The sequence below is a fragment of the Protopterus annectens genome, chromosome 5.part0 (genome assembly GCF_019279795.1).
Source record: "Protopterus annectens isolate FY-2018-M chromosome 5.part0, PAN1.0, whole genome shotgun sequence".
Classification (NCBI taxonomy): Eukaryota; Metazoa; Chordata; order Ceratodontiformes; family Protopteridae; genus Protopterus; species Protopterus annectens.
The window spans coordinates 1063838541-1063862033 of record NC_056735.1 but is presented as its reverse complement, the minus strand read 5'-3'; positions in this window follow the sequence as shown (position 1 = coordinate 1063862033).

The following is a 23493-nucleotide window of genomic DNA, read 5'->3' as shown; positions in this document are numbered from 1 at the left end:
CATAAAGGCCCAGTGGGTTATTGTGTTGAAGGGTTTTGCAGGGTTCAGATAGGCTGTGTGGCAGCTGTCCCTATGTCGATGGACCTGCTAGCCATTTAAAGAATACAAACAGGTTCAAGAGGCAAGATCTGCCCACAACAATACTGAAATGTGTAGGACACAGTGTCTGTAGGTTCCCGATGTCTATGTGTATGAGTCCCATGACAATACGCTCCATAGGCTACTTAGGATAATAGGGCAATATTGTCTGTGATCCATTGTGGCACCAACTGTGTGGAGCGGGACCACTCTCACTGTACACCATTCCTTGGGTACATATCCTGTGGTAACTCCGATATTGAACAGTGATGTAATGTGAGGGTTGCATATGTCATGATGCTCGTATAAGATGTAGGCTGGGACACCGTCTGGTCACATTGATACTGTGATTTACACTTTGGGGAGGGCAGCACTCACCTGTTACTGTGTGATGTCAGGGAGGTTATACTCTGTTGGGATGGATAGTTGCTCCTTATGGGGGATGGATGGGAGACATCTGCACTGAACCTGTTTGCCAGGATGTTGGCAATGCCAGTGGGTTCAGGGTAGGTTTAGTCAGTATGCAGTAACTCACAGCATATCAGTGAGTGTCCATCCAGGTTCCTGACATAACTGAAGAAGGCCGTGTGATAGTCCTAAGTGTCTGCTGCAATTGTCTGGTAGAAGCGGCCCTTAGAAAAGTTCATGAGTGATCGTAGCTGTATGCTAGTACAGATCACAGATGCCTTCCCAGTCTGGGGCTGTGCTCTATCATGTAGTAGCTTCCTCCTGATGTTGCACAGCTTATTAATACCTGGGTCTACCACACAGGACCCCTGCCATTGGAGTAGTGAGTCCTGTTGTTATTTGGGATAGCACAATCCATGCAGTCTGCTAGGTGTCCATAGAATGTGTATGTAAAGGATGCAGCAGTGTGATTTGCCACTGTCTCAGGGTCTCTGAAAGATACCACCTTGCTCCGGTGACATGAGACATTGGCTCATGAGAAGTTCACCAAGATTACCCACGATGGGTGTGTGGAGGGTATATGTTTGTCCAGTGAGATACATGTATGTTCTGACCTTACCAATGAGGGGTATATTGCTGGTGTGGAACATAGAGTCCCCATGTTGGTGATGATAAGGTCCAATATGTATTCCCCCTTGTGGCTATGCTGACTGGTTGTGCCATAGCATATGAGTCTACAAATTGTAGTGACTGTTGGGTGAGGGTGTCGGGGCTTGAGTAGTATCCCTAGGCAATATTTGTGTATATGAAGACACACAATATAATGGTGTCTGTGGAGACCTTCACATTCTCCATAGTTCCCACGAAAGCTGAGAGTGGTCCCTAAGTTTGGGAGTGTGTTCTGTAGCAGGCAACAAACTGAAAGGTATTATTGCACAATGGTAGTTGTATATATATGGTCTGTGATGCTTTGTGCAGTGCTACTAACCTGGAGGTGTGTGTATCTGTGATGTATATGGATACTCCCCCTAGTTGTGTTGTCTGTTCCAAGTCTTGTTGTCAGACAGCATGGTATGAAACATAACCTAGTAGTGCTGGTGTGCATAAGTGACCCAGAAACAGGCATCTGTCAGTGCACAGATATCGCTATTCTCCATACTGAGGAGAGTCCTCAGTGGCCGCAATATGAGGTTAACACATTTAACCTGTAATGTCTATGGAGGTGTGTTTGTCTTCTGAGCCCTGTTTAAAAAAGGCACTATGGTAGTAGCAAGAGCCTTAGCCAGCATTCCAAAGTCCAAGGGTGACAGGTGCAAGCTGTCCATAGTGAAGCTATGTGGCATGTTGAGCATGTCACTATAGACTGACAGGCACTGTATCCCCTATGAATTAAACAAATTTGTTAGGCAACTGTTAAATGTGATATGTGTGTCTGTATACTGTGACATCATACTTGGTGGGTGTAAGATGCTAGACAAGGGCAGGGTCATACTGGCCTGGGCTACATGATTAGAGTGTTCCTCCATGTATCATGTCATGTGATCCAGGGAGTAATGTCTGAGGTTATACACACCAGCATGGACAATGATGGTGACAGTACTGTACTTGCTTTGGAGTGACCTGACTACCTGCGTTATGCAGTATATCCTGGCACCCAACAGACATCCCAAAGTGACTGTGTGGCACACTGACATTGTGAACTATGTGATATGTGGGTATTGTAGTGGGTAGCAGGTGTGTGTGTGTGTGTGTGTGTCTGCTTTGGAAGTCTCTGCTACTTAGGTAGAGTACATTTACAGCATCCGAGTATGTCTATATGTGATAATGTGGTTTGAGTGCTGTTGCTAGATGATATGTGAGACTGATATGTGGTGTGTGTGGTTACCTTCACCACCTGATAGACTGTGCCAGTCATGGGTTGAGAGAGTTCAGCACCCTGTATGTCTATATAGGTGCATCTCACACATATTGAGTTTGTCGGGAGGATGAAAGGGTTGTCTGTGTACATAAGGCAGATGTGACATTGTGTCAATATCACAATATCCAACAGCTGGACTGAAGAGTACACACGAAACCGACCACTGGACATGCCAGGATATTATCATGGCATACTCTGTAGCCTGATCACAAAGAATCAGTAGGGTGTTAAGCATGTAAAAGAGTATAACAGGGATTAGTGCTCATGTTCATTGGTGTTTTGTAAAGAGTAGCTGAGAAGGAGTCCAGACGGAATCATTACACCTCCTTCAGCTATGTCATAAATAGCAATGTACACCCATATATGTCCTGAGTCAGGGCCAACTGTACCTGAGTGACAATGCCGACATCATGACAGACAGGCCCATATGTACATACCTATCTCCTACTGACAATAGTCCACATCATCATACCAGGAGATATCACATGTAGAATGGATGAGCAGATACCCCCGCTGCCAAAAGCATGGCAGCAAGTGGAATACATTGATTCCCAATATGTGTCATGCACAAACTACAGAACAAACAGATCATGCACCTGAACAGTCAGCTGAGCCTCACCCCCTACACAGGATGTGGAACCGTTGAATGTGTTACAGCTACATATGGCACTCCCGACAAGTGTTGGTGCACAACACACCATGGGAAGTCAAGTCCAGTATGCCTATGAAGTCTGATCTGCAAGATCATGGTGTCCATCATGGTTGCAGTCATAAACAGAGCTATTAGAAGCTTTCATACACACAACCCTACCAACTGTGGTATGTTTATATGTGGATCATGGTTCCCAAACATGATAGACTGTTTGCAAGGCAGCCGCCCAGGACATACATCAATGATCACATCTACACATGTGTCACATAGACTTTGAATAGCCCTTTATCAACATCCCAGACACATGTAGTATCCACAAAACCAACAAGCTGTGCATAAATATGTGTTGACATATGATGGAATGTCAATGTGTCCACAGATAGATCACACAAGATAAGGATTCTGAGGTCTTGTGCAAGCTGTTGACACCTGCTGACCCACATGGACCATTCCTGGAATAGCATAAAACAAAGTGTACACACATCACCATGTCCAGTTTGATGATGTCACTATCCTACAAATACAGCTGGAGAAGGGAAACCAGTCAGTAAAGCAAATAGCGTGCTGTGTTAATGCTTCTCTCTCTAGTATCATAACATAGTTAGGTAGTGGTTTGAATCCTGCAAACAGTGAGTGTGTGTGGGGTGTGTATCTGTGGAGTTTCCTGTGAGAGGTGTCCCCTTTTTGGAGACTGGGAAAACTCACTAAAAAAGGTACATGGAAAGACTGATGATGTCACCATCCTACAAATACAGCCGGAGAAGGTAAACCAGCCAGTAAAGCAAATAGCGCACCATGTTAATGCATCTCTCTCTAGTATCATAACATAGTTAGGTAGGGTTTGAATCCTGCAAATGCTGACTGTGTGTGTGTCACTGTTGGTCAATGCGGTGTGGATTCTGCTTTTTCTATTTTATGACATAGTATGATTACAACAGTAAGTGTACTGCACACATCAGGTATCTGCGTGGCAAATATATATGTGTACATGTCCACTCAATCAGTACATAGGTGTGAAGCCTGCATACTACATGAATACATTTATTTCCATTGACAGGTTGTGCCGCTGCTTCTCAGATCATAGGTCACATATGTATGTATGTGACAAGGCCATCCACTGTCATGTTCTGTGGCACACACACCCATGACAGTTACTTAAGAGTAGTGTGAGTGAGGGTATATGCCTGGGGTATATGTCAGACATGGTCATACACAACAAAGTCTGCCAAGAATGGACAGTCTTTATAGGTGTATGACTGCCTTGTGGATATGCATTCAGGCCTCTAATGTGTTATGTGATACACCTTGGGACTCCACAATACCGATGGATATGTGGATACCAAGGGACACATGACATAACATGGGTCTGTATGTACACAATGGTACCCAACATACATGTTGAGGGCTACCACCTGTGTGGTACTGATGGGATAGTATGTATAGTACATGAGGATAAATATGCAGTAGTCAGCTTACTGCTACACAGCATGTATCAGACAACATGTATCTGTCTGTATGATACCCTTGTGTAGGATATGTGTTCCATCCAGGGAATGCATTGTAGGCCAATCCATGCATTTCTAGATTTGGATGGACACATCCCTAGTGTGTGTGCATGTACCTAAGTGGGCTATATGACAAACAGGTGTGGTCACGGTAATGGGTGGCGGTCACTACCATTGATTAGTGTTATAGTGTAGCACAGGAACGATACAATTGATACTGGGTTCCCTACTACTGTGTGCCATTTGTCAGGACATCATCCAATGATTGTTTATAGTCATGCTGTTGAGGTTGTGTATACTACTAGACCGCAAATCATTGACAGATATTAACAGTATCACCCACAGCATAGTGTCAACCCATGTCATACACATGTCTACCCATGTTAGTACATAACTGTAGTAGAATGCATACTGGCCATTGAAAGATTTTATGAGATGTTAACAATGTGTACAACAGGGTATGCCACACGTCCCATGTGTCCACTATGCACGTACATCCAGGCAGTGCGCACCCACCAAGTTCACAGATGTCCACTTGCTAATCTGTACTGCACACATCACACATGTACTGTCCACTCACTAACACATGCTGGCAACACATTACACTTCAGCCAAGTGGCACATTGGTGGATAATACATACTCAGACCTAACAGTGGTGTAAACAATGCTACATTGACAATCAGAGCTTTGATGCATAATGTCTGCTCAGAAATATCTACAAGGATGTGCTACACTTCCTTGTTGACAACTTGCTATTATTGCTACACTGCTATAGTGTCACCCTGTGCATCAGCATCATGTTAGCCTGTCCCTCCATCAATAATGCAGATGACAGGAGGGGCACAGGTATCATCATATGCACAGGGCATTTTGCTGTTTGCCAGAGCCTGACATTGACCCATCCGATCGACATGTCTGTGTGTGTGTGTGAGGGTCAACAGTACAACATGGGCCAATGTTGATGTAATGTGTGCGTGTATGTGTGAGTCGTAGTTGTTTGCTTAATGTGTGTGTGTCTGCATGCACACAGCTCCACCATGCGGTTGCCATATACGGTAGTTTGTGGGACAGCCACAGACTGTACCTGCTAGACTGTACAGGTCACTGTCTCCAGCCACGGACACAGTACCTGTGCCTGGCAGGGGTGCTACGGACAGTATTGGGTACCAACCCTGACTTGGTACTGTCATCAGAGGCAGAGGTATGATGACTGGACTCATGTCCCTGCTGGGACTGGCCAGAGCCACGTGCACATGGTCTACTGGGACGGTCAATGGACAGGCCAGCCCCAGCATTGCTGGGGTTGGTTCTGCCACTACGGGAGCAGCTGTGAACTGTGGGCCATCTGCAACCACTGCCAGCTGTTGCTGTTGCTGGCATTTGTCCGCGTCGAGGTCGCAACCGTCCCGCACGGTCCTGGCTCAAGGAAGACATGTTGTGGAGGGCATTTATTGTCTCCCCCCAACGTCTATCAATGACCTCAGTGTAAGTCCAGATGGCACCGGCAAGGTCACAGCTGCTGTCATTGATAGCCGTGTAATGTACCCTCTGTGCCCTAAGTCCCTGCCTGGTGTACCGTTCCATACATGCCTGAGCCTGCATTACAGCCCGGAACATACTGGTCATCGTAAGACCTGTGAGGGCACGCCTGCCAGGGGAAATATGACCAGTGGTGCTCCCCCGAGAACCCCTGGACCTCTGCCTATGTGGTACCATTCCAGGTCTATGGCTATGGCTGCTGTGAGGGGATGCAAGTGCCATGGATTCCACACTCTCCTGGTCAATGCCAACTGTATGCTGTCCCTCGCCTATGGCCATTGGTGGTGAGGGATGTATTGACAGTATGAGTGTGCGCATAGATGGGGTTGAACGCTGTGTACTGTCGACTGGCGGACCAATGACAGACCCTGTCAAATCTCCCTGTGCCAAAATACATGTGTCATCATCACCACTATTCATGGCAGTGGCTTCAGGTTGCCTGCTGGTTTCGCCAACCCCTAACTCAGCACCTGTGAGAGGAAGACAGGAAACACACTTTACGGTCTGCACATGCACACATGGACACATGCACACATGAACACATGCACACATGCACACATGCACACTCCTGACTACAGCAGATACACACACACAACAGCAATCCAAAACATACTCAATAGTGGTTGAAGGTGGGTGACAGTATCACAAGGTAAACAGTCACATCACACGTGTCAGCATGCAGAATATGTGTTGATCAAGTCCATGCAGTGTGAGTGTAAACAGCCATAGTTAATGACAGTGTACATGGCTGTGGTGCATGTGTGTACATGTTTAGTGATTGCCTACACCCTGGAACACAATGTGTACAAGGGCACGACATTTCTGTGCAAGTATTATAAGCTCTGCAATGTCCTGTGCACCATCACTCACAGGTATACATACCATGGCTGCATGTGCTATCTGTGTGTCAGATGGATTTCCATGTCTGAATGCAGTGTCTGTGTCTGTAGCAGATAATTGTGGACACAGGTGTAGCACATATATGCTATGTACACACACGGGATGAGTGGTGCATGTATACGTGATGGAATACCAATCCTGGACATGGCCATTGCACAGTGGTTATGGTGAGTGTGGGTCATATTCCAGATATGCCAGTGCCAGCCATGACATTGCATGGTACATGACTGCAACATTCAACATCACACATATCCAATGTGTGTCATGTGACCTATATACCCAATATCATTCCAGGACAAATATGTGTCACTATGTACAGAATGCGACTGCTATGCATATTGTTTATAGTTGCATATGTTTGCACACACACAACATGCTATGCATAATGTGTATAGGTGCATATGTGTGCACACACACAAGATGGAGGTGCAAAGCAATGACAGCTATGTGTAGTGCTGTGGTCACTGTAACTGTATGGGGTGTAGTACTATTAGCCATCATCATCATGCATCATGTGGTCACTCAAGGCCACTAAAGTGTGCTAGACCACCGCCTAGCATGCGGTACCTGAACCGCTGTGCCGTGGCTAAGTTCACAATTACACAGCCATGTGGCACAAGTGTGTGTGAGGTGCCCAATAGGGATCATTGCCTAACATGACTGTGTTATGTGTTGAAGAGTGTTGCACAGCCCCATGCTAGGCCCCTACCCCTCAGGTATATTATGTGTGGTGTGTGGATGACCTGTGGGATACTGAAGTGTGACCTGGCAGCGGGTGTCCAGTTACACTATGTGCAGCATGTTGAGGTGTACTGCATATGACAAACGTGTTATGTTGTGTACATGTGTGTCAACTATGCCTATCCAATGTGCAGTGCAGTTTTGCCACATTTGTGTCTGGTGCTCTGTGCATTGCATGTGATTGAGGCAGCTACTGACTTTACTGACATGTTTAACGTCTCACAGCAAGCATGCACATCATGCCTTATTCGTAGGTGTGTTATGTGTACATGGCCTACACCTCACCTATGACATGCACATTTCAATACCAATTTTAAAGTGTTAACACACTCACCAGCATGTATTGTCTGCCCTGCTGTCACACCAGAGGGACCTACAAGAATATGACACAGTTTATCAGTGGCCACAACTGTGGCATTACTACTGTGAGTGTGCTAAAGTACAGTAGAACAGACACAGGTGTATGGATACTATTCAAAATATCAGTATTGCACACAATAGGCAGCACAACTGCTAAACACAGTACACATCTCACATATGCATAATCTAACAATACAGGTAACAGTAGTCTACAGCTAGGGCATGTTACCTGCATGCTCCATGTCACAATGCTGGGTGGCTCCAGCCTCCATGATGACACATGTGTGAAGTTGTTGCTGCTGTAGGCCAGGAGCCACCACACTTAGGAGCAGTTCCTCCACTCTGATGAGGGGGGGATGTATGGCCACCCCACCACCTGTGGCAAGCTGTTGTCTATGGATATCAGACGCACGCTGCCGGACATGTCTAATTAAATCACTGCAGTGATGGTGTACCTGCTCATATGTCTGGTTATGCATGCCTATGTCATTTACCTGACAAACAAGTTCTTGCCACAATGCAGTACACTCATGCTGGTGCTGGCTGGCCCTGGAAAACAGCAGGGTATAGTGCTGAACCAGGCTGTGGTGGATTTCCTGTTCCTCTGTGGCTGTGTAGGAGGGATTTCTTTGATGAGCCATAAGCCTGGAAGACAAGTAAACGATATGTGTGAGCAAGTCATGTGGCACACTTAACATTATACAGTACAGATATCAGTTAACTGCCATATATAGCATCTGTTCGTCTGTCAGAGGATACACACATTCAATACCACATATCAGTGCTCAGCCCACAACTGGCTGACAGTGCCTGCCCCACTCCATATAACAAACCAGTATACACCAGTACTCGGCACGCTGTTTGGGATCCAATGCACAGCCTCACCACGGGGGTACATATCAAGCTAATGCATGAAGAAATATGTCATCCATTGCAATGAATGTGAAGTACAGTTACAGTATAACCAGTAACTCACCCTAGTCGTTGATGCCATACCCCCTACCTACCATATGTGCACAGTTGTTAATATAGCTGACATACTGCTGTAACAGAGTATACATGTTGCTAGGTACACACACAAACCCTGCAACACACATGTAATTGCGGACATGGTACAGGCATCATTACACACACATCAGACATTCATACAACACACACATGTATGCTGACACAGATGAGCATTTCCTGTGTACCTTACAGTATTGTGTGCCCCTACTTACAGATACCTATGCCTGAGGTATGTAATCTGTGCAGACTACAGGAAACACACAAGATAGTGTTACCAGGGAATGCGAACATACACCATACTGTGCTGTTTAGGCCTACAGCTTCAGGTAGTACAACAGCTCAAATATCAGCTGGATTCACCAGCAGTACCACTTACTGAACATACATGTATTGCTTCAGCCTACGATAGGACACCACAGTCATACACAAGGAACTACGTCACAACATATGCCATCCTACTATGTCTGCATCCCAATAACTGATACATCTTTCTCTGGCCTCACACCTGGGACACAAACGACCATGACAGAAACAACCTCACACTAGGCTATCACACTGCTACAGACCTTGAACACATTCACTGTCACACTCATTCCACCTCACATAGCAGGTATTGCACTGAGTACATGTGTGTGTGCATTGTGTCATAGGTAGGTAATACGATATTGGCCCTAGGGTCTACAGCAACCTAGCCATGTGCTACCCTGGCCTTTGACACACATGTAATTTGATTTCACTTGCTCCTGTCAACCGGATACACAGAGGTGATTCCCAGGGCGTGTTATCTATCCCCCAAACAAACATCAGGGGTATGTATGACATCTGCTACTGAGGAGCCTTGTTTGTTAATGCTGGGTGATTTACTCCAGAGTATGGCATATTTGACAATAGGAGCCTATCCCTCCAGCATGTGCTGTTTAGTGAGGTGGCAGGAATTAGGGACCTAGGCCGTGTTGCCCAGTGGGATTGTGAGGAGTTGACATGGTGGTTGTCTGACTGCTATGGGTGTGACATACCTCTGTATGTTCAGCAGAGGTAACCTCTGGGTGGCCGGTATGCAACGCACTGTAGCTGTGGTTATATCAGTCAGTCTGCATAGGGTATGTGTTTGAGGGCAGTATTACTCTTTGTGAGGTATGTCTGTGGCCTTTCCACTTGCTGTAGTTGTCATGTGAGGTACATACCACATGAGGCATTGTGATGAGTACAGAGGAACACTGACCTGTATTTCCGTACATGACACAACGTTTGTGATGACACGTACCATGTAGACAGATTACAAGACTAGTGTGGCACTGTGAATATCAAAGAGGAGGCTACTGTCCACCTGTGTCCCATGTTCCCTTCTGACACCTTCAGTGTTAGGCAGGCAACCACCTATCTGGTAGTTAGTGGGTAAAGTGTTTTGGAATGGGGTATGGCACTGCAGTATCAACACTGGTGTTCAGTCCATGCGTTGGTCACCAGGCACCTGTTGCAATACGTCTGACCCCGTGTCTCCCTCTCTCACTATATATATATATATATATATATATATATATATATATATATATATATATATATATATATATATATATATATATATTTTTTTTTTTTATTTATTATTATTTTATTTGAAGTTTGGTTGCCAGGATGGTCCATTGGGCCGAATGAGCCCATTTTCAATGGAGTCCTGGGGAGAAAAGCTCCATGGATACAATATATAAAAATATAGTGAAAATACAATATATAAAAACATAGTAAAAATGCAAGAAGAGTACATTTAAACAAAGTAAATCATAACACAAATAGAAGGTAAAGCATAACAATATGTAACAATTCACATGAGTTTACAAATTTTTTTTTTTTTTTTTTTTTTTTAAGTTTCTATAATCACTAAGATAGATATTTAAATAACATGACTCCACAGCCACCAGGAACAAAAAAACAAGAGCTGATGTAGAATACAAAAATCCTTTATTCAAGTAGGTCCAAGAGAAAAATAAACACAAGCGCTTTCACTCAGGGAAATCCTGAGCTTTTTCAAGTGAGTACAAAAGCATTTGCTAAAGCCAAACCTTTTTATATAACCATGGATAACACGTTAATTGAAAACAAGTGTTGTCAATCAGTTGTTGGATTCCTTAAAGGGGCTTTGCGTTAATTTGAACATAAGAAAAAACTTATGTTGTTAAAAACTATATATATATTTAAAAGCTGGGTTATGCATATATAATTACAAAACATTAAAAACGCTGTTTAAAATATAATAGAATCAAAATTAAAATAGTTGAAATACTGTTATTGGAAACATTGGAAATCCATAAGTTCTGATGAACCTGGGAGATAGAATTCTGTTAGAAGTATTAGGGAGCATTTTGTTTAATGTTAGTTTGTAATAGGAGTCTTGGTTCTTTTTCATAATTCACATCAAAAAAGGCACCCTAAAACCAAGTGTCAGGTTATCAAACCAAAGAAAAAGAGCGTGGGAGTTAGAGAAAAGGAAACTAGTGAATCTTGGGTCCCTGAGTCATGTATTCTGATAAGATGCGCAAGTGCCAGCTGGTAGTGAAACAAGGGCATAGTGTTTGTAAACATGGGACAACAAAACTAATTAGTTAGGATGGAATAACTAATGCTTTTTTTAAGCATTCCTTTCTTTGCCCAGGTTCTATCATCAAATTCTTTGTTTTAGAACAAGTGGAACCAGATCTCAGGGTTGGTGACTGGGAATCCACCCTCGAGTACCGTGAGCTAGTATGGCAATTAAGGTTAGACGCAGGGAGACCACCTGAATTGAACGGGACTATTAGCATTAAACCCATATTAAAGCTTAGAAGGGCACGATTATAGTTATTCCATTCTAACTAATTAGTTTTGTTGTCCCATGTTTACAAACACTATGCCCTTGTTTCACTACCACCTGGCACTTGCGCATCTTATCAGAATACACGACTCAGGGACCCAAGATTCACTAGTTTCCTTTTCTCTAACTCCCACGCTCTTTTTCTTTGGTTTGATAACCTGACACTTGGTTTTAGGGTGCCTTTTTTGATGTGAATTATGAAAAAGAACCAAGACTCCTATTACAAACTAACATTAAACAAAATACTCCCTAATACTTCTAACAGAATTCTATCTCCCAGGTTCATCAGAACTTATGGATTTCCAATGTTTCCAATGACAGTATTTCAACTATTTTAATTTTGATTCTATTATATTTTAAACAGCGTTTTTAATGTTTTGTAATTATATATGCATAACCCAGCTTTTAAATATATATATATTTTTTAACAACACAAGTTTTTTTCTTATGTTCAAATTAATGCAAAGCCCCTTTAAGGAATCCAACAACTGATTGACAACACTTGTTTTCAATTAATGTGTTATCCATGGTTATATAAAAAGGTTTGGCTTTAGCAAATGCTTTTGTACTCACTTGAAAAAGCTCAGGATTTCCCTGAGCGAAAGCGCTTGTGTTTATTTTTCTCTTGGACCTACTTGAATAAAGGATTTTCGTATTCTACATCAGCTCTTGGTTTTTTGTTCCTGGTGGCTGTGGAGTTGTGTTATTTGGATTTCTGGCATTTTTTAAGATAGATATTTAGTTAAAGACAATAGTGTGAAGGTATGTACACAGAATTAAATGTAAGTGTTTATTTACAGAATGTAAGTTCCTGTAGAGGAGATCTGGTTTGGCTAAGGGATAAGATAGTAGCTGGGAATGATAAGCAGGATGGGAACATGAGCAATCCCACAGAGACTGTAAATGTGAATGAAGGAGAGTTTTAAAGGAGAGGAGACTGCAGGTGCTGTGAATATGAGGTGGGAGGGAGTTCCAGAGACGGGCTAGGGAAAAAGAGAGTAGAAGTTTGCCTGCTGGACGGGTGGGTTTGTGGAGTTCGATCAAGTTCTGAGTGTTGGTTCTTAGGGGTCTGCTGGGTATGTGCATAGTGAAGGTTGAGGCAAGAGAAGGGCAGAGGGAGGGCTTGAATATGAGCTTGTGGGCATGAGTTAGTTGAGTGTAGATAAGGTAGTTGGGAAGTTCTAGCCAATTTAGCTTGTGAAGAGCAATGCAGTGATGAGAGGAGGATCTGTGGCCAGTGATGAATTTGGCGATTTTATTATAGCAGGAGGAGAGTTTTGTTTTGGTAGAAGATTGTAGATTGCTAAGGAGTGGGGCACCATAAAGGAGGGAAGGTATGAGATATGTGGAAGCAAGGAGGAATCTAGTGGATGGGGTGAGGAAGCAAATATGGCGTAGGAACATACCAAGTTTATGGTGAGTTTTTTTTATGTTACTTTGTATATGGGTGTCAAATTTAAGCTGATTATCAATAAGAACGCCTAATAGTTTAGCACTGGGAACAATTTCAAGGGTAGTATATATATATATATATATATATATATATATATATATATATATATATATATATATATATATATATATATATATATATATATATATATATATATATATATATATATATATATATATATATATATATATATATATATACATTATATATCCATATATATCTGTATATATCTATATATCTCTATATATATCTATATATGTATATATCTATATATCTATATATATACATATGTATATATCTATATATCTACATATCTATATATATCCATATATGTATGTATATATATATATATATATATATATATATATATATACATACACACACACACACACACACACACACACACACGCACATGTATATATATATATATATATATATATATATATATATATATATATATATATATACACACACATACTTGTAAACATCCATTGCTGTACATATACATGCAACATGCACATATAGGCACATATACTGCCCACCTTTCATGGTGGGAATATCAATTATGAAACAGTTGTGAGACATACAATTATGAAATAATATTGCACAGTGTTGTGCAAAATGCATTTCACTTTCCTCAGGCCGTATAACTGTAGCAGACCTCACTGGCTGTAACTCAGTCCCACAGCATTTAACTTCCACATGGCATTTACCTGCACTGCTTGCTGTTTTCAATGCCACACACTACACCCCACATAGATATGTGCACATTGCAACCTTCAACTACATATATATGTCCAGCCTTCACTAACAGTTGCAGTATGTCCCTTGCCCTATGCTCATCTGCATATACATATAGAGATGGACTGCTACCACATATGGAGGGTTCACAGTATGTAGAGTACCCTTCAGACATATCATTCGGATGCCAGCAAATACATCTCTGTTACATACCTTACCTTTGTATTTCTCACATCTGTCTGTTGTACCTGTTGACGTGTTTTTTTTTTTTTGGTTTGGGGTCTCCAACTGCCTCTGTTTGTTTGTCTGTCTGCCTCTGTCTGTCTCTCTCACTCTCTCTCTCTCCAGTTGCTTCAGTGATGTGATCGCATGTGTGGACAGCAAGTACAGGCTGCTTTTGTAGGTATCTGCACATGTGCATGTGATGGCCTCTGCACCAATTGGTGCCCACCATTTAGTAATTGCATGCAGCCTGCTGTGTGGTAATTGCAGTTCTCACTGTGATTTCAGGACACTGCTATAAAATGATAGGTTAGGTAGGTGTAGGCCTTTCAGTTTTGCAAGGTGGGGACCATGCTTGTTTGGTGTGGACACTGTTGTATCAGTCAGAAGGTTGGTATATGTCTCATATCTGAAGCTGGGTTGTAGCCAGTGAAATGCATGTTGTACTGAAACCTGACTGTTGCTTCTTCCAGTACACTCTTCTCAGTGTGTAAGTTTACTCACACCTCCTAATGCTAACACTGGATACATGGGAGTATGTACTTTCTTTTGGAATTAGGGAATTAACTGGCATACAACAGTAGTTATTGCAATGTATTCCTATGGCTTTCCTATTTTCCCTTAACATTCACTCCTTGTAATGCATGTTATATTTCTTTATTGCAATGTATTCCTATGGCTTTCCTATTTTCCCTTTACATTAACCCCTTGTAATGCATGTTCTATTTCTTTCAGCACCAAGTTATTGTATATCTGCTGTGGCTTAGTGGTACATCATGCAGACTGGTGAGTCCAAGGTGTGGGGTTTGACACTGACAAGGGTATTTTATTTTGCTGCTGAGCAGTACAAGGGCCTTGTCATACAGTGTGACTAAGGCACTTTTAAGCAGTTGTAAGCGGGTTCGCATGGGTTGGCGTGACGCTTAGCGATGCTAAGCTAAGCTTAGCTTAGCTTATTTTATTTTAGCAATACTAAGCTAAGCTTGGCATAGCTTATCATATCTTAGCAATGCTAAGCTAGGCGCACACATGCGCACACTGGTGCAAACATGCTTACTACTGTTTACAAGTGCTCACTCCCGCTAACCCCCGCACTTATTTCTTTGACAGAAAAGTAAATGGGGAGGTAGGAATGTGGTGATAAAGGGTGCCAAAGAGGGGAAGACAGTAGGGAAACCAGCTTGGGAGGTACACGATGGGTGTGGAGAAGGTCCATAGCTGCCTGTTTCTTTACCAGCAACAGCTGTGCATATGCAATACATTAGGTGGGATATTTGAAACCTTCCACCCCTGAGAGAGGGGAGAGGACAACTAAGTATGTTGTAATACCAGTTATGAATATCAGGCACATGCACTGTTTGTGAACTGCTATACTGTCATTAGTACGTTACTCACTTCTGAACAGTTTGTGGTTTGTTTGTGTTGACATTAGCACAGTCTGCTCAGGACAACTGGACATATTTCTGTACTGTGTATGCCTACCTACACCCTTGGTTGTGCCTGACTACACGGGTATATTGTACCTTTGGGTAGGGGTGCTGAACTGCAGAGTGCATTATTTATTATTGTGTGATGTTTATCTTACTGAACATGCAGAGTTGCTTTGTACCTGTAAGTCTATGAAGGCTTGTAGTCTGTCTGAGTAGCTCCCACCTGTGGACATATCCAGATGGTAGACAGAGGTCAGCCTAGTATTCTTTGACTGTGCACCACAGCAGTGTTTTCAGCACCTGGACAATGGCATTGTCACAGGTGGTTGCTATCAGTACATGGCTACATCCTTTGATATTTCTGTGTTGTACTTCTACATAAGGGCATGCTTGTGGGATTAATTCTACAGCTATTTGCAGAGTGTGTAACAGCAGACAAGCTGATATGCCTGTGTGTTTCTGACTCTTCCAGGCCTCAGATAATATCATGTATATATTTGAACAGCCTCAGGGAAAGGTACATATAACTGGGATACACATGTCATATAGTTCAGGTATTTTGCAGTTCAGACTTTGGGGGATTCAGAGCATATCTATTACTACATATTTTCTGACGTGCAAGCGGTGTCTACTCTCACTTATTGACATTTGTCATTAAGTGAGATTCAACACCTTTCTGCCTACTGTTAGTGCATTTCACAGGGAGTCAGAGAGGCACAGCTAACATTTGTTTACAAATCAGGGTCATCACTGTAGAGCAGTCACTGTTGGGAGGTCTGGCCTGTGACCTATGCAAATATGCCAGTGTTTATCCTGCTCTGATACTGTGTGGGGTTTGTAAGCTGCTACTGTAACCTTATTCCCTACTAGCATGGCTGATTCTCTTTTCACAGTCATGTCATGCAATTCAACAACACCTGCTGGTTAAGGCCCACAGAACAAGATTTGTGTTATGCCATTTCTATTTTCCCTTTACATTCACTCATGGTAATGCATGATATATTGCTTTCAGCATTAAGCTGTTGTATATCTGCTGTGGTGTAGTGGAACTTTATGCCGACTGGCGAGTCCAAGGTCCCGGGTTCGAGACTGACAAGGGTATTTTATTTTGCTGCTGAGCAGTAAAAGGGCCTTGTCATACAGAGTGACTAAGGCATTTTTAAGCAATTGTAAGCAGGTTTGCTTGGGTTGGCATGATGCTTAGCAATGCTTAGCTAAGCGCACACAAGCTCACACCCACGGACCCCTGCTAACTACTGCTTAAAAGTGCTTACTCCCGCCAACCTCCGTGCTAATTTCTTTTAAAGAAAAGAAAATGGGGAGATAGGAAAGTGGTGAAAAAGGGGGCACAAAAAGGGAAAGACAGTAGGGAAACCAGCTCGGGATGTGCAGGATGGGTGTAGGGAAGGTCCATAGCTGCCCATTTCTTTACCAGCAACAGCTGTGCATATGTTTGAAATTTGGTGTGAAATTTGAAACCTTCCACCCCTGAGAGAGGGGGGTGAGGACAACAAAATATGTTGTACTGCCAATTAGAATTATCAGTTTACATGTCCAGAGGACTTGTGTGCGAATTGGGCAGCTATGTATGGGGCGTCATTTTTTTGTGGAACAGATTGCCCTTTTTTTATTTTTTTTTCAGGTGAGAGTGGAATGTGAGATAGAGGATGTAGGTATATTTGGGGAAGTAGGTTAGGGAGGTAAACGGACAAGACAAACAAGATGCATACAGGGGCAGAATTTGACACATGGGGTGGGTGAACACAACTGATGGGGAAGGTTGTTTCAAAATCACAAGCCCATGACCCCACAGATGGTAACAGTGGAACTGAGATCCCCACCCATGGGCAGTCACCACTGCACCTTCACAGCCCCGAGGGTGGCTGTGCTGGGGGCTGAGTAGGACAGGCAGGCTCACCCGAGAGACACGCCACTCTTTCCTCAAGCTGGCATAGGGGATCAGTGACTGAACGCTGGATCTCCCTACACACCACAGCCCAGACCCTTCGAAGGGTGATAGGTGGCCCTTCTCTGCCCATGCTTGCACGGGGGGGATGAGCCCCATCCCCTGCAGCGTTTCACCCAAAGGTGGCACAGGACAAATGGAGGAGGGGAGCCTGGGCTGGGCACCGGAGCTGCTGGAGCTAGGTGCACTCGCCAACTGAAGAGGGACAGGTGACTCCGTTGGGACCGGCCTTCCCATACAGTCTGTGATTAGGTGTGTTTAATTACAACAAAAACAACAGCATTCCAGATTAGTTGTAACAGCATGCAGTAATATTCCCATTAACCCAACACACCAAGGTTCCAACAGTTGAACAGCAAGCATAACACATGCATATATTGAACAACAGTGGATATTCCAACAGCATGCAGGGATGTTTGGTAGCAACAGGCCACCATGAACGTGGTGTTTGAACAGGGCACATGCATCAACATCAATGCAAATATTTATAAAACAAAAGGACATATGTCCCAACAAATATTTAAGGTTACACATACCCACTGAGGTGTGGAATTGCATGGTTTATGCACATACAGTAGGGTGTAGAAAAAACCTTGGTTAACATCTTATAATGACCTTTTAGTCCCCACTACATTCCAGTGACTGCAAGTGTATATCCCCTACCTGTATTATTACACTTGCCACCATACATTAGGTTGTGTCATGGGTTTGGCTAGTTCAATATATGCCTGACCTATATCTGACATACTAACTGTCCAGGATGCAGATGTTACTGCTACATATTTCTTGATTGCATTTATATTTCTTTATCTGCATATCTGGGATGTTTTCACATGACATTTTCCCTTTGATTTGTACAGAACCCTGCATTTCTTGACACACACTCACATTTCTGGTGAATAATTACATGCTACATGTGTGCCAGGTTTACTTATTCATGCCAGCCAGTAACTGACTATTGTGGACTGTATATATGTTTCACAGCTACTAGCACTTCCATCACCCACTTTATATGGGACTGCATAACTTTGGGTTGCCAGCACATTTTCAAACAGTACTGTTTGTATAATGCAAAGGTACAACAACATTCCAGACTCTGTGACACAGACATACTCTGGGTTTTAGACCTTTATTAATGACATTGCACACTTTTCCACAGGCTCACTTCTTTATTAGTTTTAACGGTGTTTATGGCAGACATGTTCAAGACATATTATACCTTTATTAATAGGTTAGAACAATCTTTTTTCAGGCTCACTCACTTATGTTATATGACAGTGCCTGCAGGGATATTATTCCAGACATATGTTACCTTTCTTAATGGGTTACTACACTCTTTTTCTGCCTCTCTGACGTTATTATCTGACAGTACATGCAGAGGACTTATTCAGGCAAGTCTATGGCTGTTTTATTGGACTACAACACTTTCTTTCATGCTCCCTCCCATATTTTATGTAACAATACATGCAGAATAATCACTAACCTGCCTGGTGGCACAGCCTTAGCAGCCTATCAGCATAGGCTTGCTGATTCGCAGCACGGTCACCTGCAGCTGTAAAGTAAATGAAGGGATATTGAGACATACCTATCCATTATACATACTCCATTATCAATTCTTACATACTGCATTCCATGGCTACATACTCAGTTGTGGGGCATTCTGCATCCCACGGGCCTCCTGTATCCACTGGTTCAGGTGGTCCTGCTTTCGTCTCTTCAGGTCTACATGGTGGTGATGGACCTGCTTAACAGTTCGAGGAACACCTGTGGCACTGGTGAGATCACGAGCTAACCGGTTCCAAGCCTCTGCCTTGTACTCCGTCCCTTGGAACTGGGCCTGCAGGAGTCTTGTCTCGTGACAGTAGACAAAGAGCCAAACCATGTATTTGGACTCCTCGATGCCCCAACGTTGCGCTCGGAAGTGTGAACCCTGTCATGCACCTGCCATTCTGACTGCAAATGTGGGCTACAATCAGTTATGGCGAGTATTCCCGCATATGGGGCTTAAATATGCCGCATTTCCCACACTTTTTTGTGATTGGCCATTTTGTAAAATTCTTGGCTGACTGCAGACATGCTTAGTAATGGTTAAACTACCATTCGTAAGTTTATGAATGTTAATAGTGGCTGCTTTCCCCTATGTTGTCATGGCTAAGTGGTTCTGTACTTTGATAATGATGCAAAGGGTCCTGGGTTCAAACCTTGTCATTCTTTTATTTTAATACTGTCTAGATAGGCTAGGGGGTGTGGCTATGTTTAAGCAACTTAGCTCTATGTTGCTCCCCGGTGCCCTGGTTGGCGTGGCGGGCACGTCCGCGCAAACACATTGCTCTGGGTAAAGCACTTTTAAACTTTGGGCAACTCTATTGCACTGGGTAAAGCGCTATTACACTATGGGCAACTCTGTTTAGCTGGGTGAAGCGCTATTACACTATGGGCAACTCTGTTTAGCTGGGTAAAGCGCTATTAAACTATGGGCACCTGTGTTTAGCTGTGTAAAATGTTACTTAACAGTAGGCTATTATATATCTGGGTCCTTTAAAAATATATATTTTGTTCAGTGATACATTAGCCATGTCACTTCTTTTAATAAAATTTCAATCATATATGTCTGGTATTATTTCAACTACTGATTTAAAACATAAATAAGAAGGGGAGTGGTGGGACTCAAACCGTGAATGCCTTCGCTTTGTGCATATGCTCTACCATTACACTATTGCTATTTGGATTAGTTTGCATAAGTAGTTCTTATATGCTCTTCAATGTCACAATTGCTAACTGTGGTTAAGCAGTGGGCACACCCACGCAAACAAGCACAAATACGGGCAGCTATATCGTGGATTTAAAAAAAATTTAAATTAATATTTTACGTTTTATAACTGTGATGGGGGTTTACAGTGTCAGGGAGTGTGGTGTTGGGTGCAAGTACATTTGAGCGAACTTGATCTTGTCTGTTGACATTATGCTTTTTAAAACCTTGCAGGGGCATGGACTTTTAGACTGCTCGGCAGTCGGACATGCCCCCTGCTTGCCTACTCAGTCCGTGTAAGTGTTACGGATGAGTCAGCGTGCCCTCATGAATATTCATGGCATGCTGACGTCATACCGTTCAACTGCAGCCTCCGAGTAAGACATATTAAGTTTTACACGGATGTTTCGTGAATTCGGGGGTATGACTTTAATTTCTGCTTACTCCCTCTGTATATTCTGGTGGGAGCCTATTTTCCCTTGCCATGTTCTCCTACTATTGATAGCAATCACATGCATCCAACGTATCACTTATATCAAAAATGCATTCATATTCTGGTCATCATAGGTAAAGAAATACGTAAAAGGAGAATGACAAATGGTATTGATAGTACCAGCCAGTGGTAGCAAAATAATATAAAACTGAGAAAGTGAGAATATGCAGGGGAACACAGACATACATATAGTTGTGAAAATAATGAGTGGGGAAGTGAGAGACGTGTTTGCAGTTTTGAAATATCCAGCAGAGTAGGGCAAATGGCTTGTTCAACTAAATGACAACCAGATTTTAAAGTGACATGACTGCAAGCATAGTGGAAAAACTCAAGAAGAAAATGTAAATAAATGACCATAGATAGAAAGCAGTATCCAAACGGAGCATATGAATGAAAATGTTGCCTTTCTGTTGAGAGTGAGTAGTTTTAAAATGGGAAGAAGAAAACTTTTGGAGGCTGAAAAATGAGGGCTAAACATAAACTGATATATGAGTAAGCATGAAACGCTGTTGGTAGCTTCATTACTGATGTAGTGTGCCATTACTTGGGTCGAAACAGAAAATGATGATGATGATGATGACTAGTTCTTCACGATAAGCAGATATACACTGGACTCAAAAGGAATTCAAGAGAAAAAGAAACGAGAGGAAAACAAGTATGATTTTTGAAATAAAAAAATAAAGAAATAGCAAATGATTGCTTTGCCTATCCATCATAATTATGTTAATTTCAGACAAATGGGTGCTTTTAAATGAGTATTTTAAATCAGTAGATTTGGACTACAAAAAGGATGGCTATATCATAAAGAAGTTGAACATGCCAAGTTTCAGCTAAGGAGGACTGAGGCTCTGATCTGTCAGTGAGCTTTTCCTACAGTCAAGGATACAGAGTTTGATTTCTATACCCTCCATTTGCCTTCTATGTGACTGAGCAAGTGACATAACTAGACATTTCCCCCAGGTCCACACCACCCCTGTGAATGGTCTGCACTTACCTGGTTAAAAACAAGTGCAAATTCAACATTGATTCATTCACTAGAGATAAATTAAAATGTCATTGCTACACAGATGCTTTTCTTAAAAAACAACTACATATTTAATGTGACTGGTCCGTACAAAATAACTATGCTGGGATGGAATAGTAGACCTCAGATAGCTGCTATGTGTGGTAAATCACACGTAATACTGAATGCTGTTTCTTTTCTGATCATAACTTAAGTGACTCACAGTTTTCTGAAATTTTACATCAGACTGCATGCATCACTTCTGAGACAGGTAAGCAATACACTAATACTAAATGTTTTAATAAGTAACCTTTGCACTATGGCCTACCATAGAAACAGGAAGTCAAGCATATTTGAATTTATAAAGAATATGTCATATTTTGTAGGATTTGCATGGAACTTAGTAAGAGTAACCTAGACCAAATCTTATCCTCAGGTCTGCAACTTATCCACATTTAGCTTCTTATATTCCTGGCTTCATTGTGCGATGCTGAAATGTATTACATAGGAAAGGAAGGAAAAAGCCTGCTAATGTTAACAGATCATGGGAAAATAAAATCGTACTATTTTTTTTCTTCATTTCACCCCACTTCACTCGTTCACCAACTGTGCATGGTCACTTGTCATTGGCCCCTGACATTCACCATTTTACCGCACCCATTGAGGATTCCTATGGGTGACAAAGCTGAATGACAAAATACTATTAAACTGATTGTTCAACATTGTCCTGCACAAACCATGTGGAAACCTTCCTAGCTATGTGCAAAGTGACCATATAAAAAGATAAAATGGCTTTAGAAGCGATCAACCCTGAGGTAAAGTCATTCGAATTGTGTATTGTATGGGCTCTTTGCCAAAACTCATTGGAGCAGAAAGGCAAGTAAGAGTACCACAGTGTGTCTGTGTGTGAAAAAAATTGCAGATGGAATTCTTCCCCTGTTTGATACTGTCTTATAAATTCTTTGGTTATATCAGAATTTTAACAGCATTATGCACGTTTTTTCTTCTTGCGTTAACAAAGGTTATGAGTATTTGTAACTAATGGAATAGAATTGAGTGCATATATGGTGCAGCATATGCAATATTGCACATATACTACTATGGCACATTCCTATTAAACTTTAAATCACTCCCTCCAAGTGTGTGTGTGTGTGTGTGTGTGTGTGTGTGTGTGTTTGCGTGCGTGCATGCGTGTGTGTGTGTGTGTGTGTGTGTGTGTGTGTGTGTGTGTGTGTGTGTGTGTGTGTGTGTGTGCATGTGTGTGTGTGTGTTTATGCCTATATGTCTATCTCTCTCACTATATAACTATATATCTATATCTACATCTATATATATCTATATATATATCTATATAGATTTATCATCAAAATGTTGCATGTCATTTATGCAACCTGGAAAGGTGAAAGACAATGTTTTGATTTGTCATAGTATTGAGTTTCAAAAATGATGAGTCCACAAGAGCGAATGCTAGCGTGCATTCA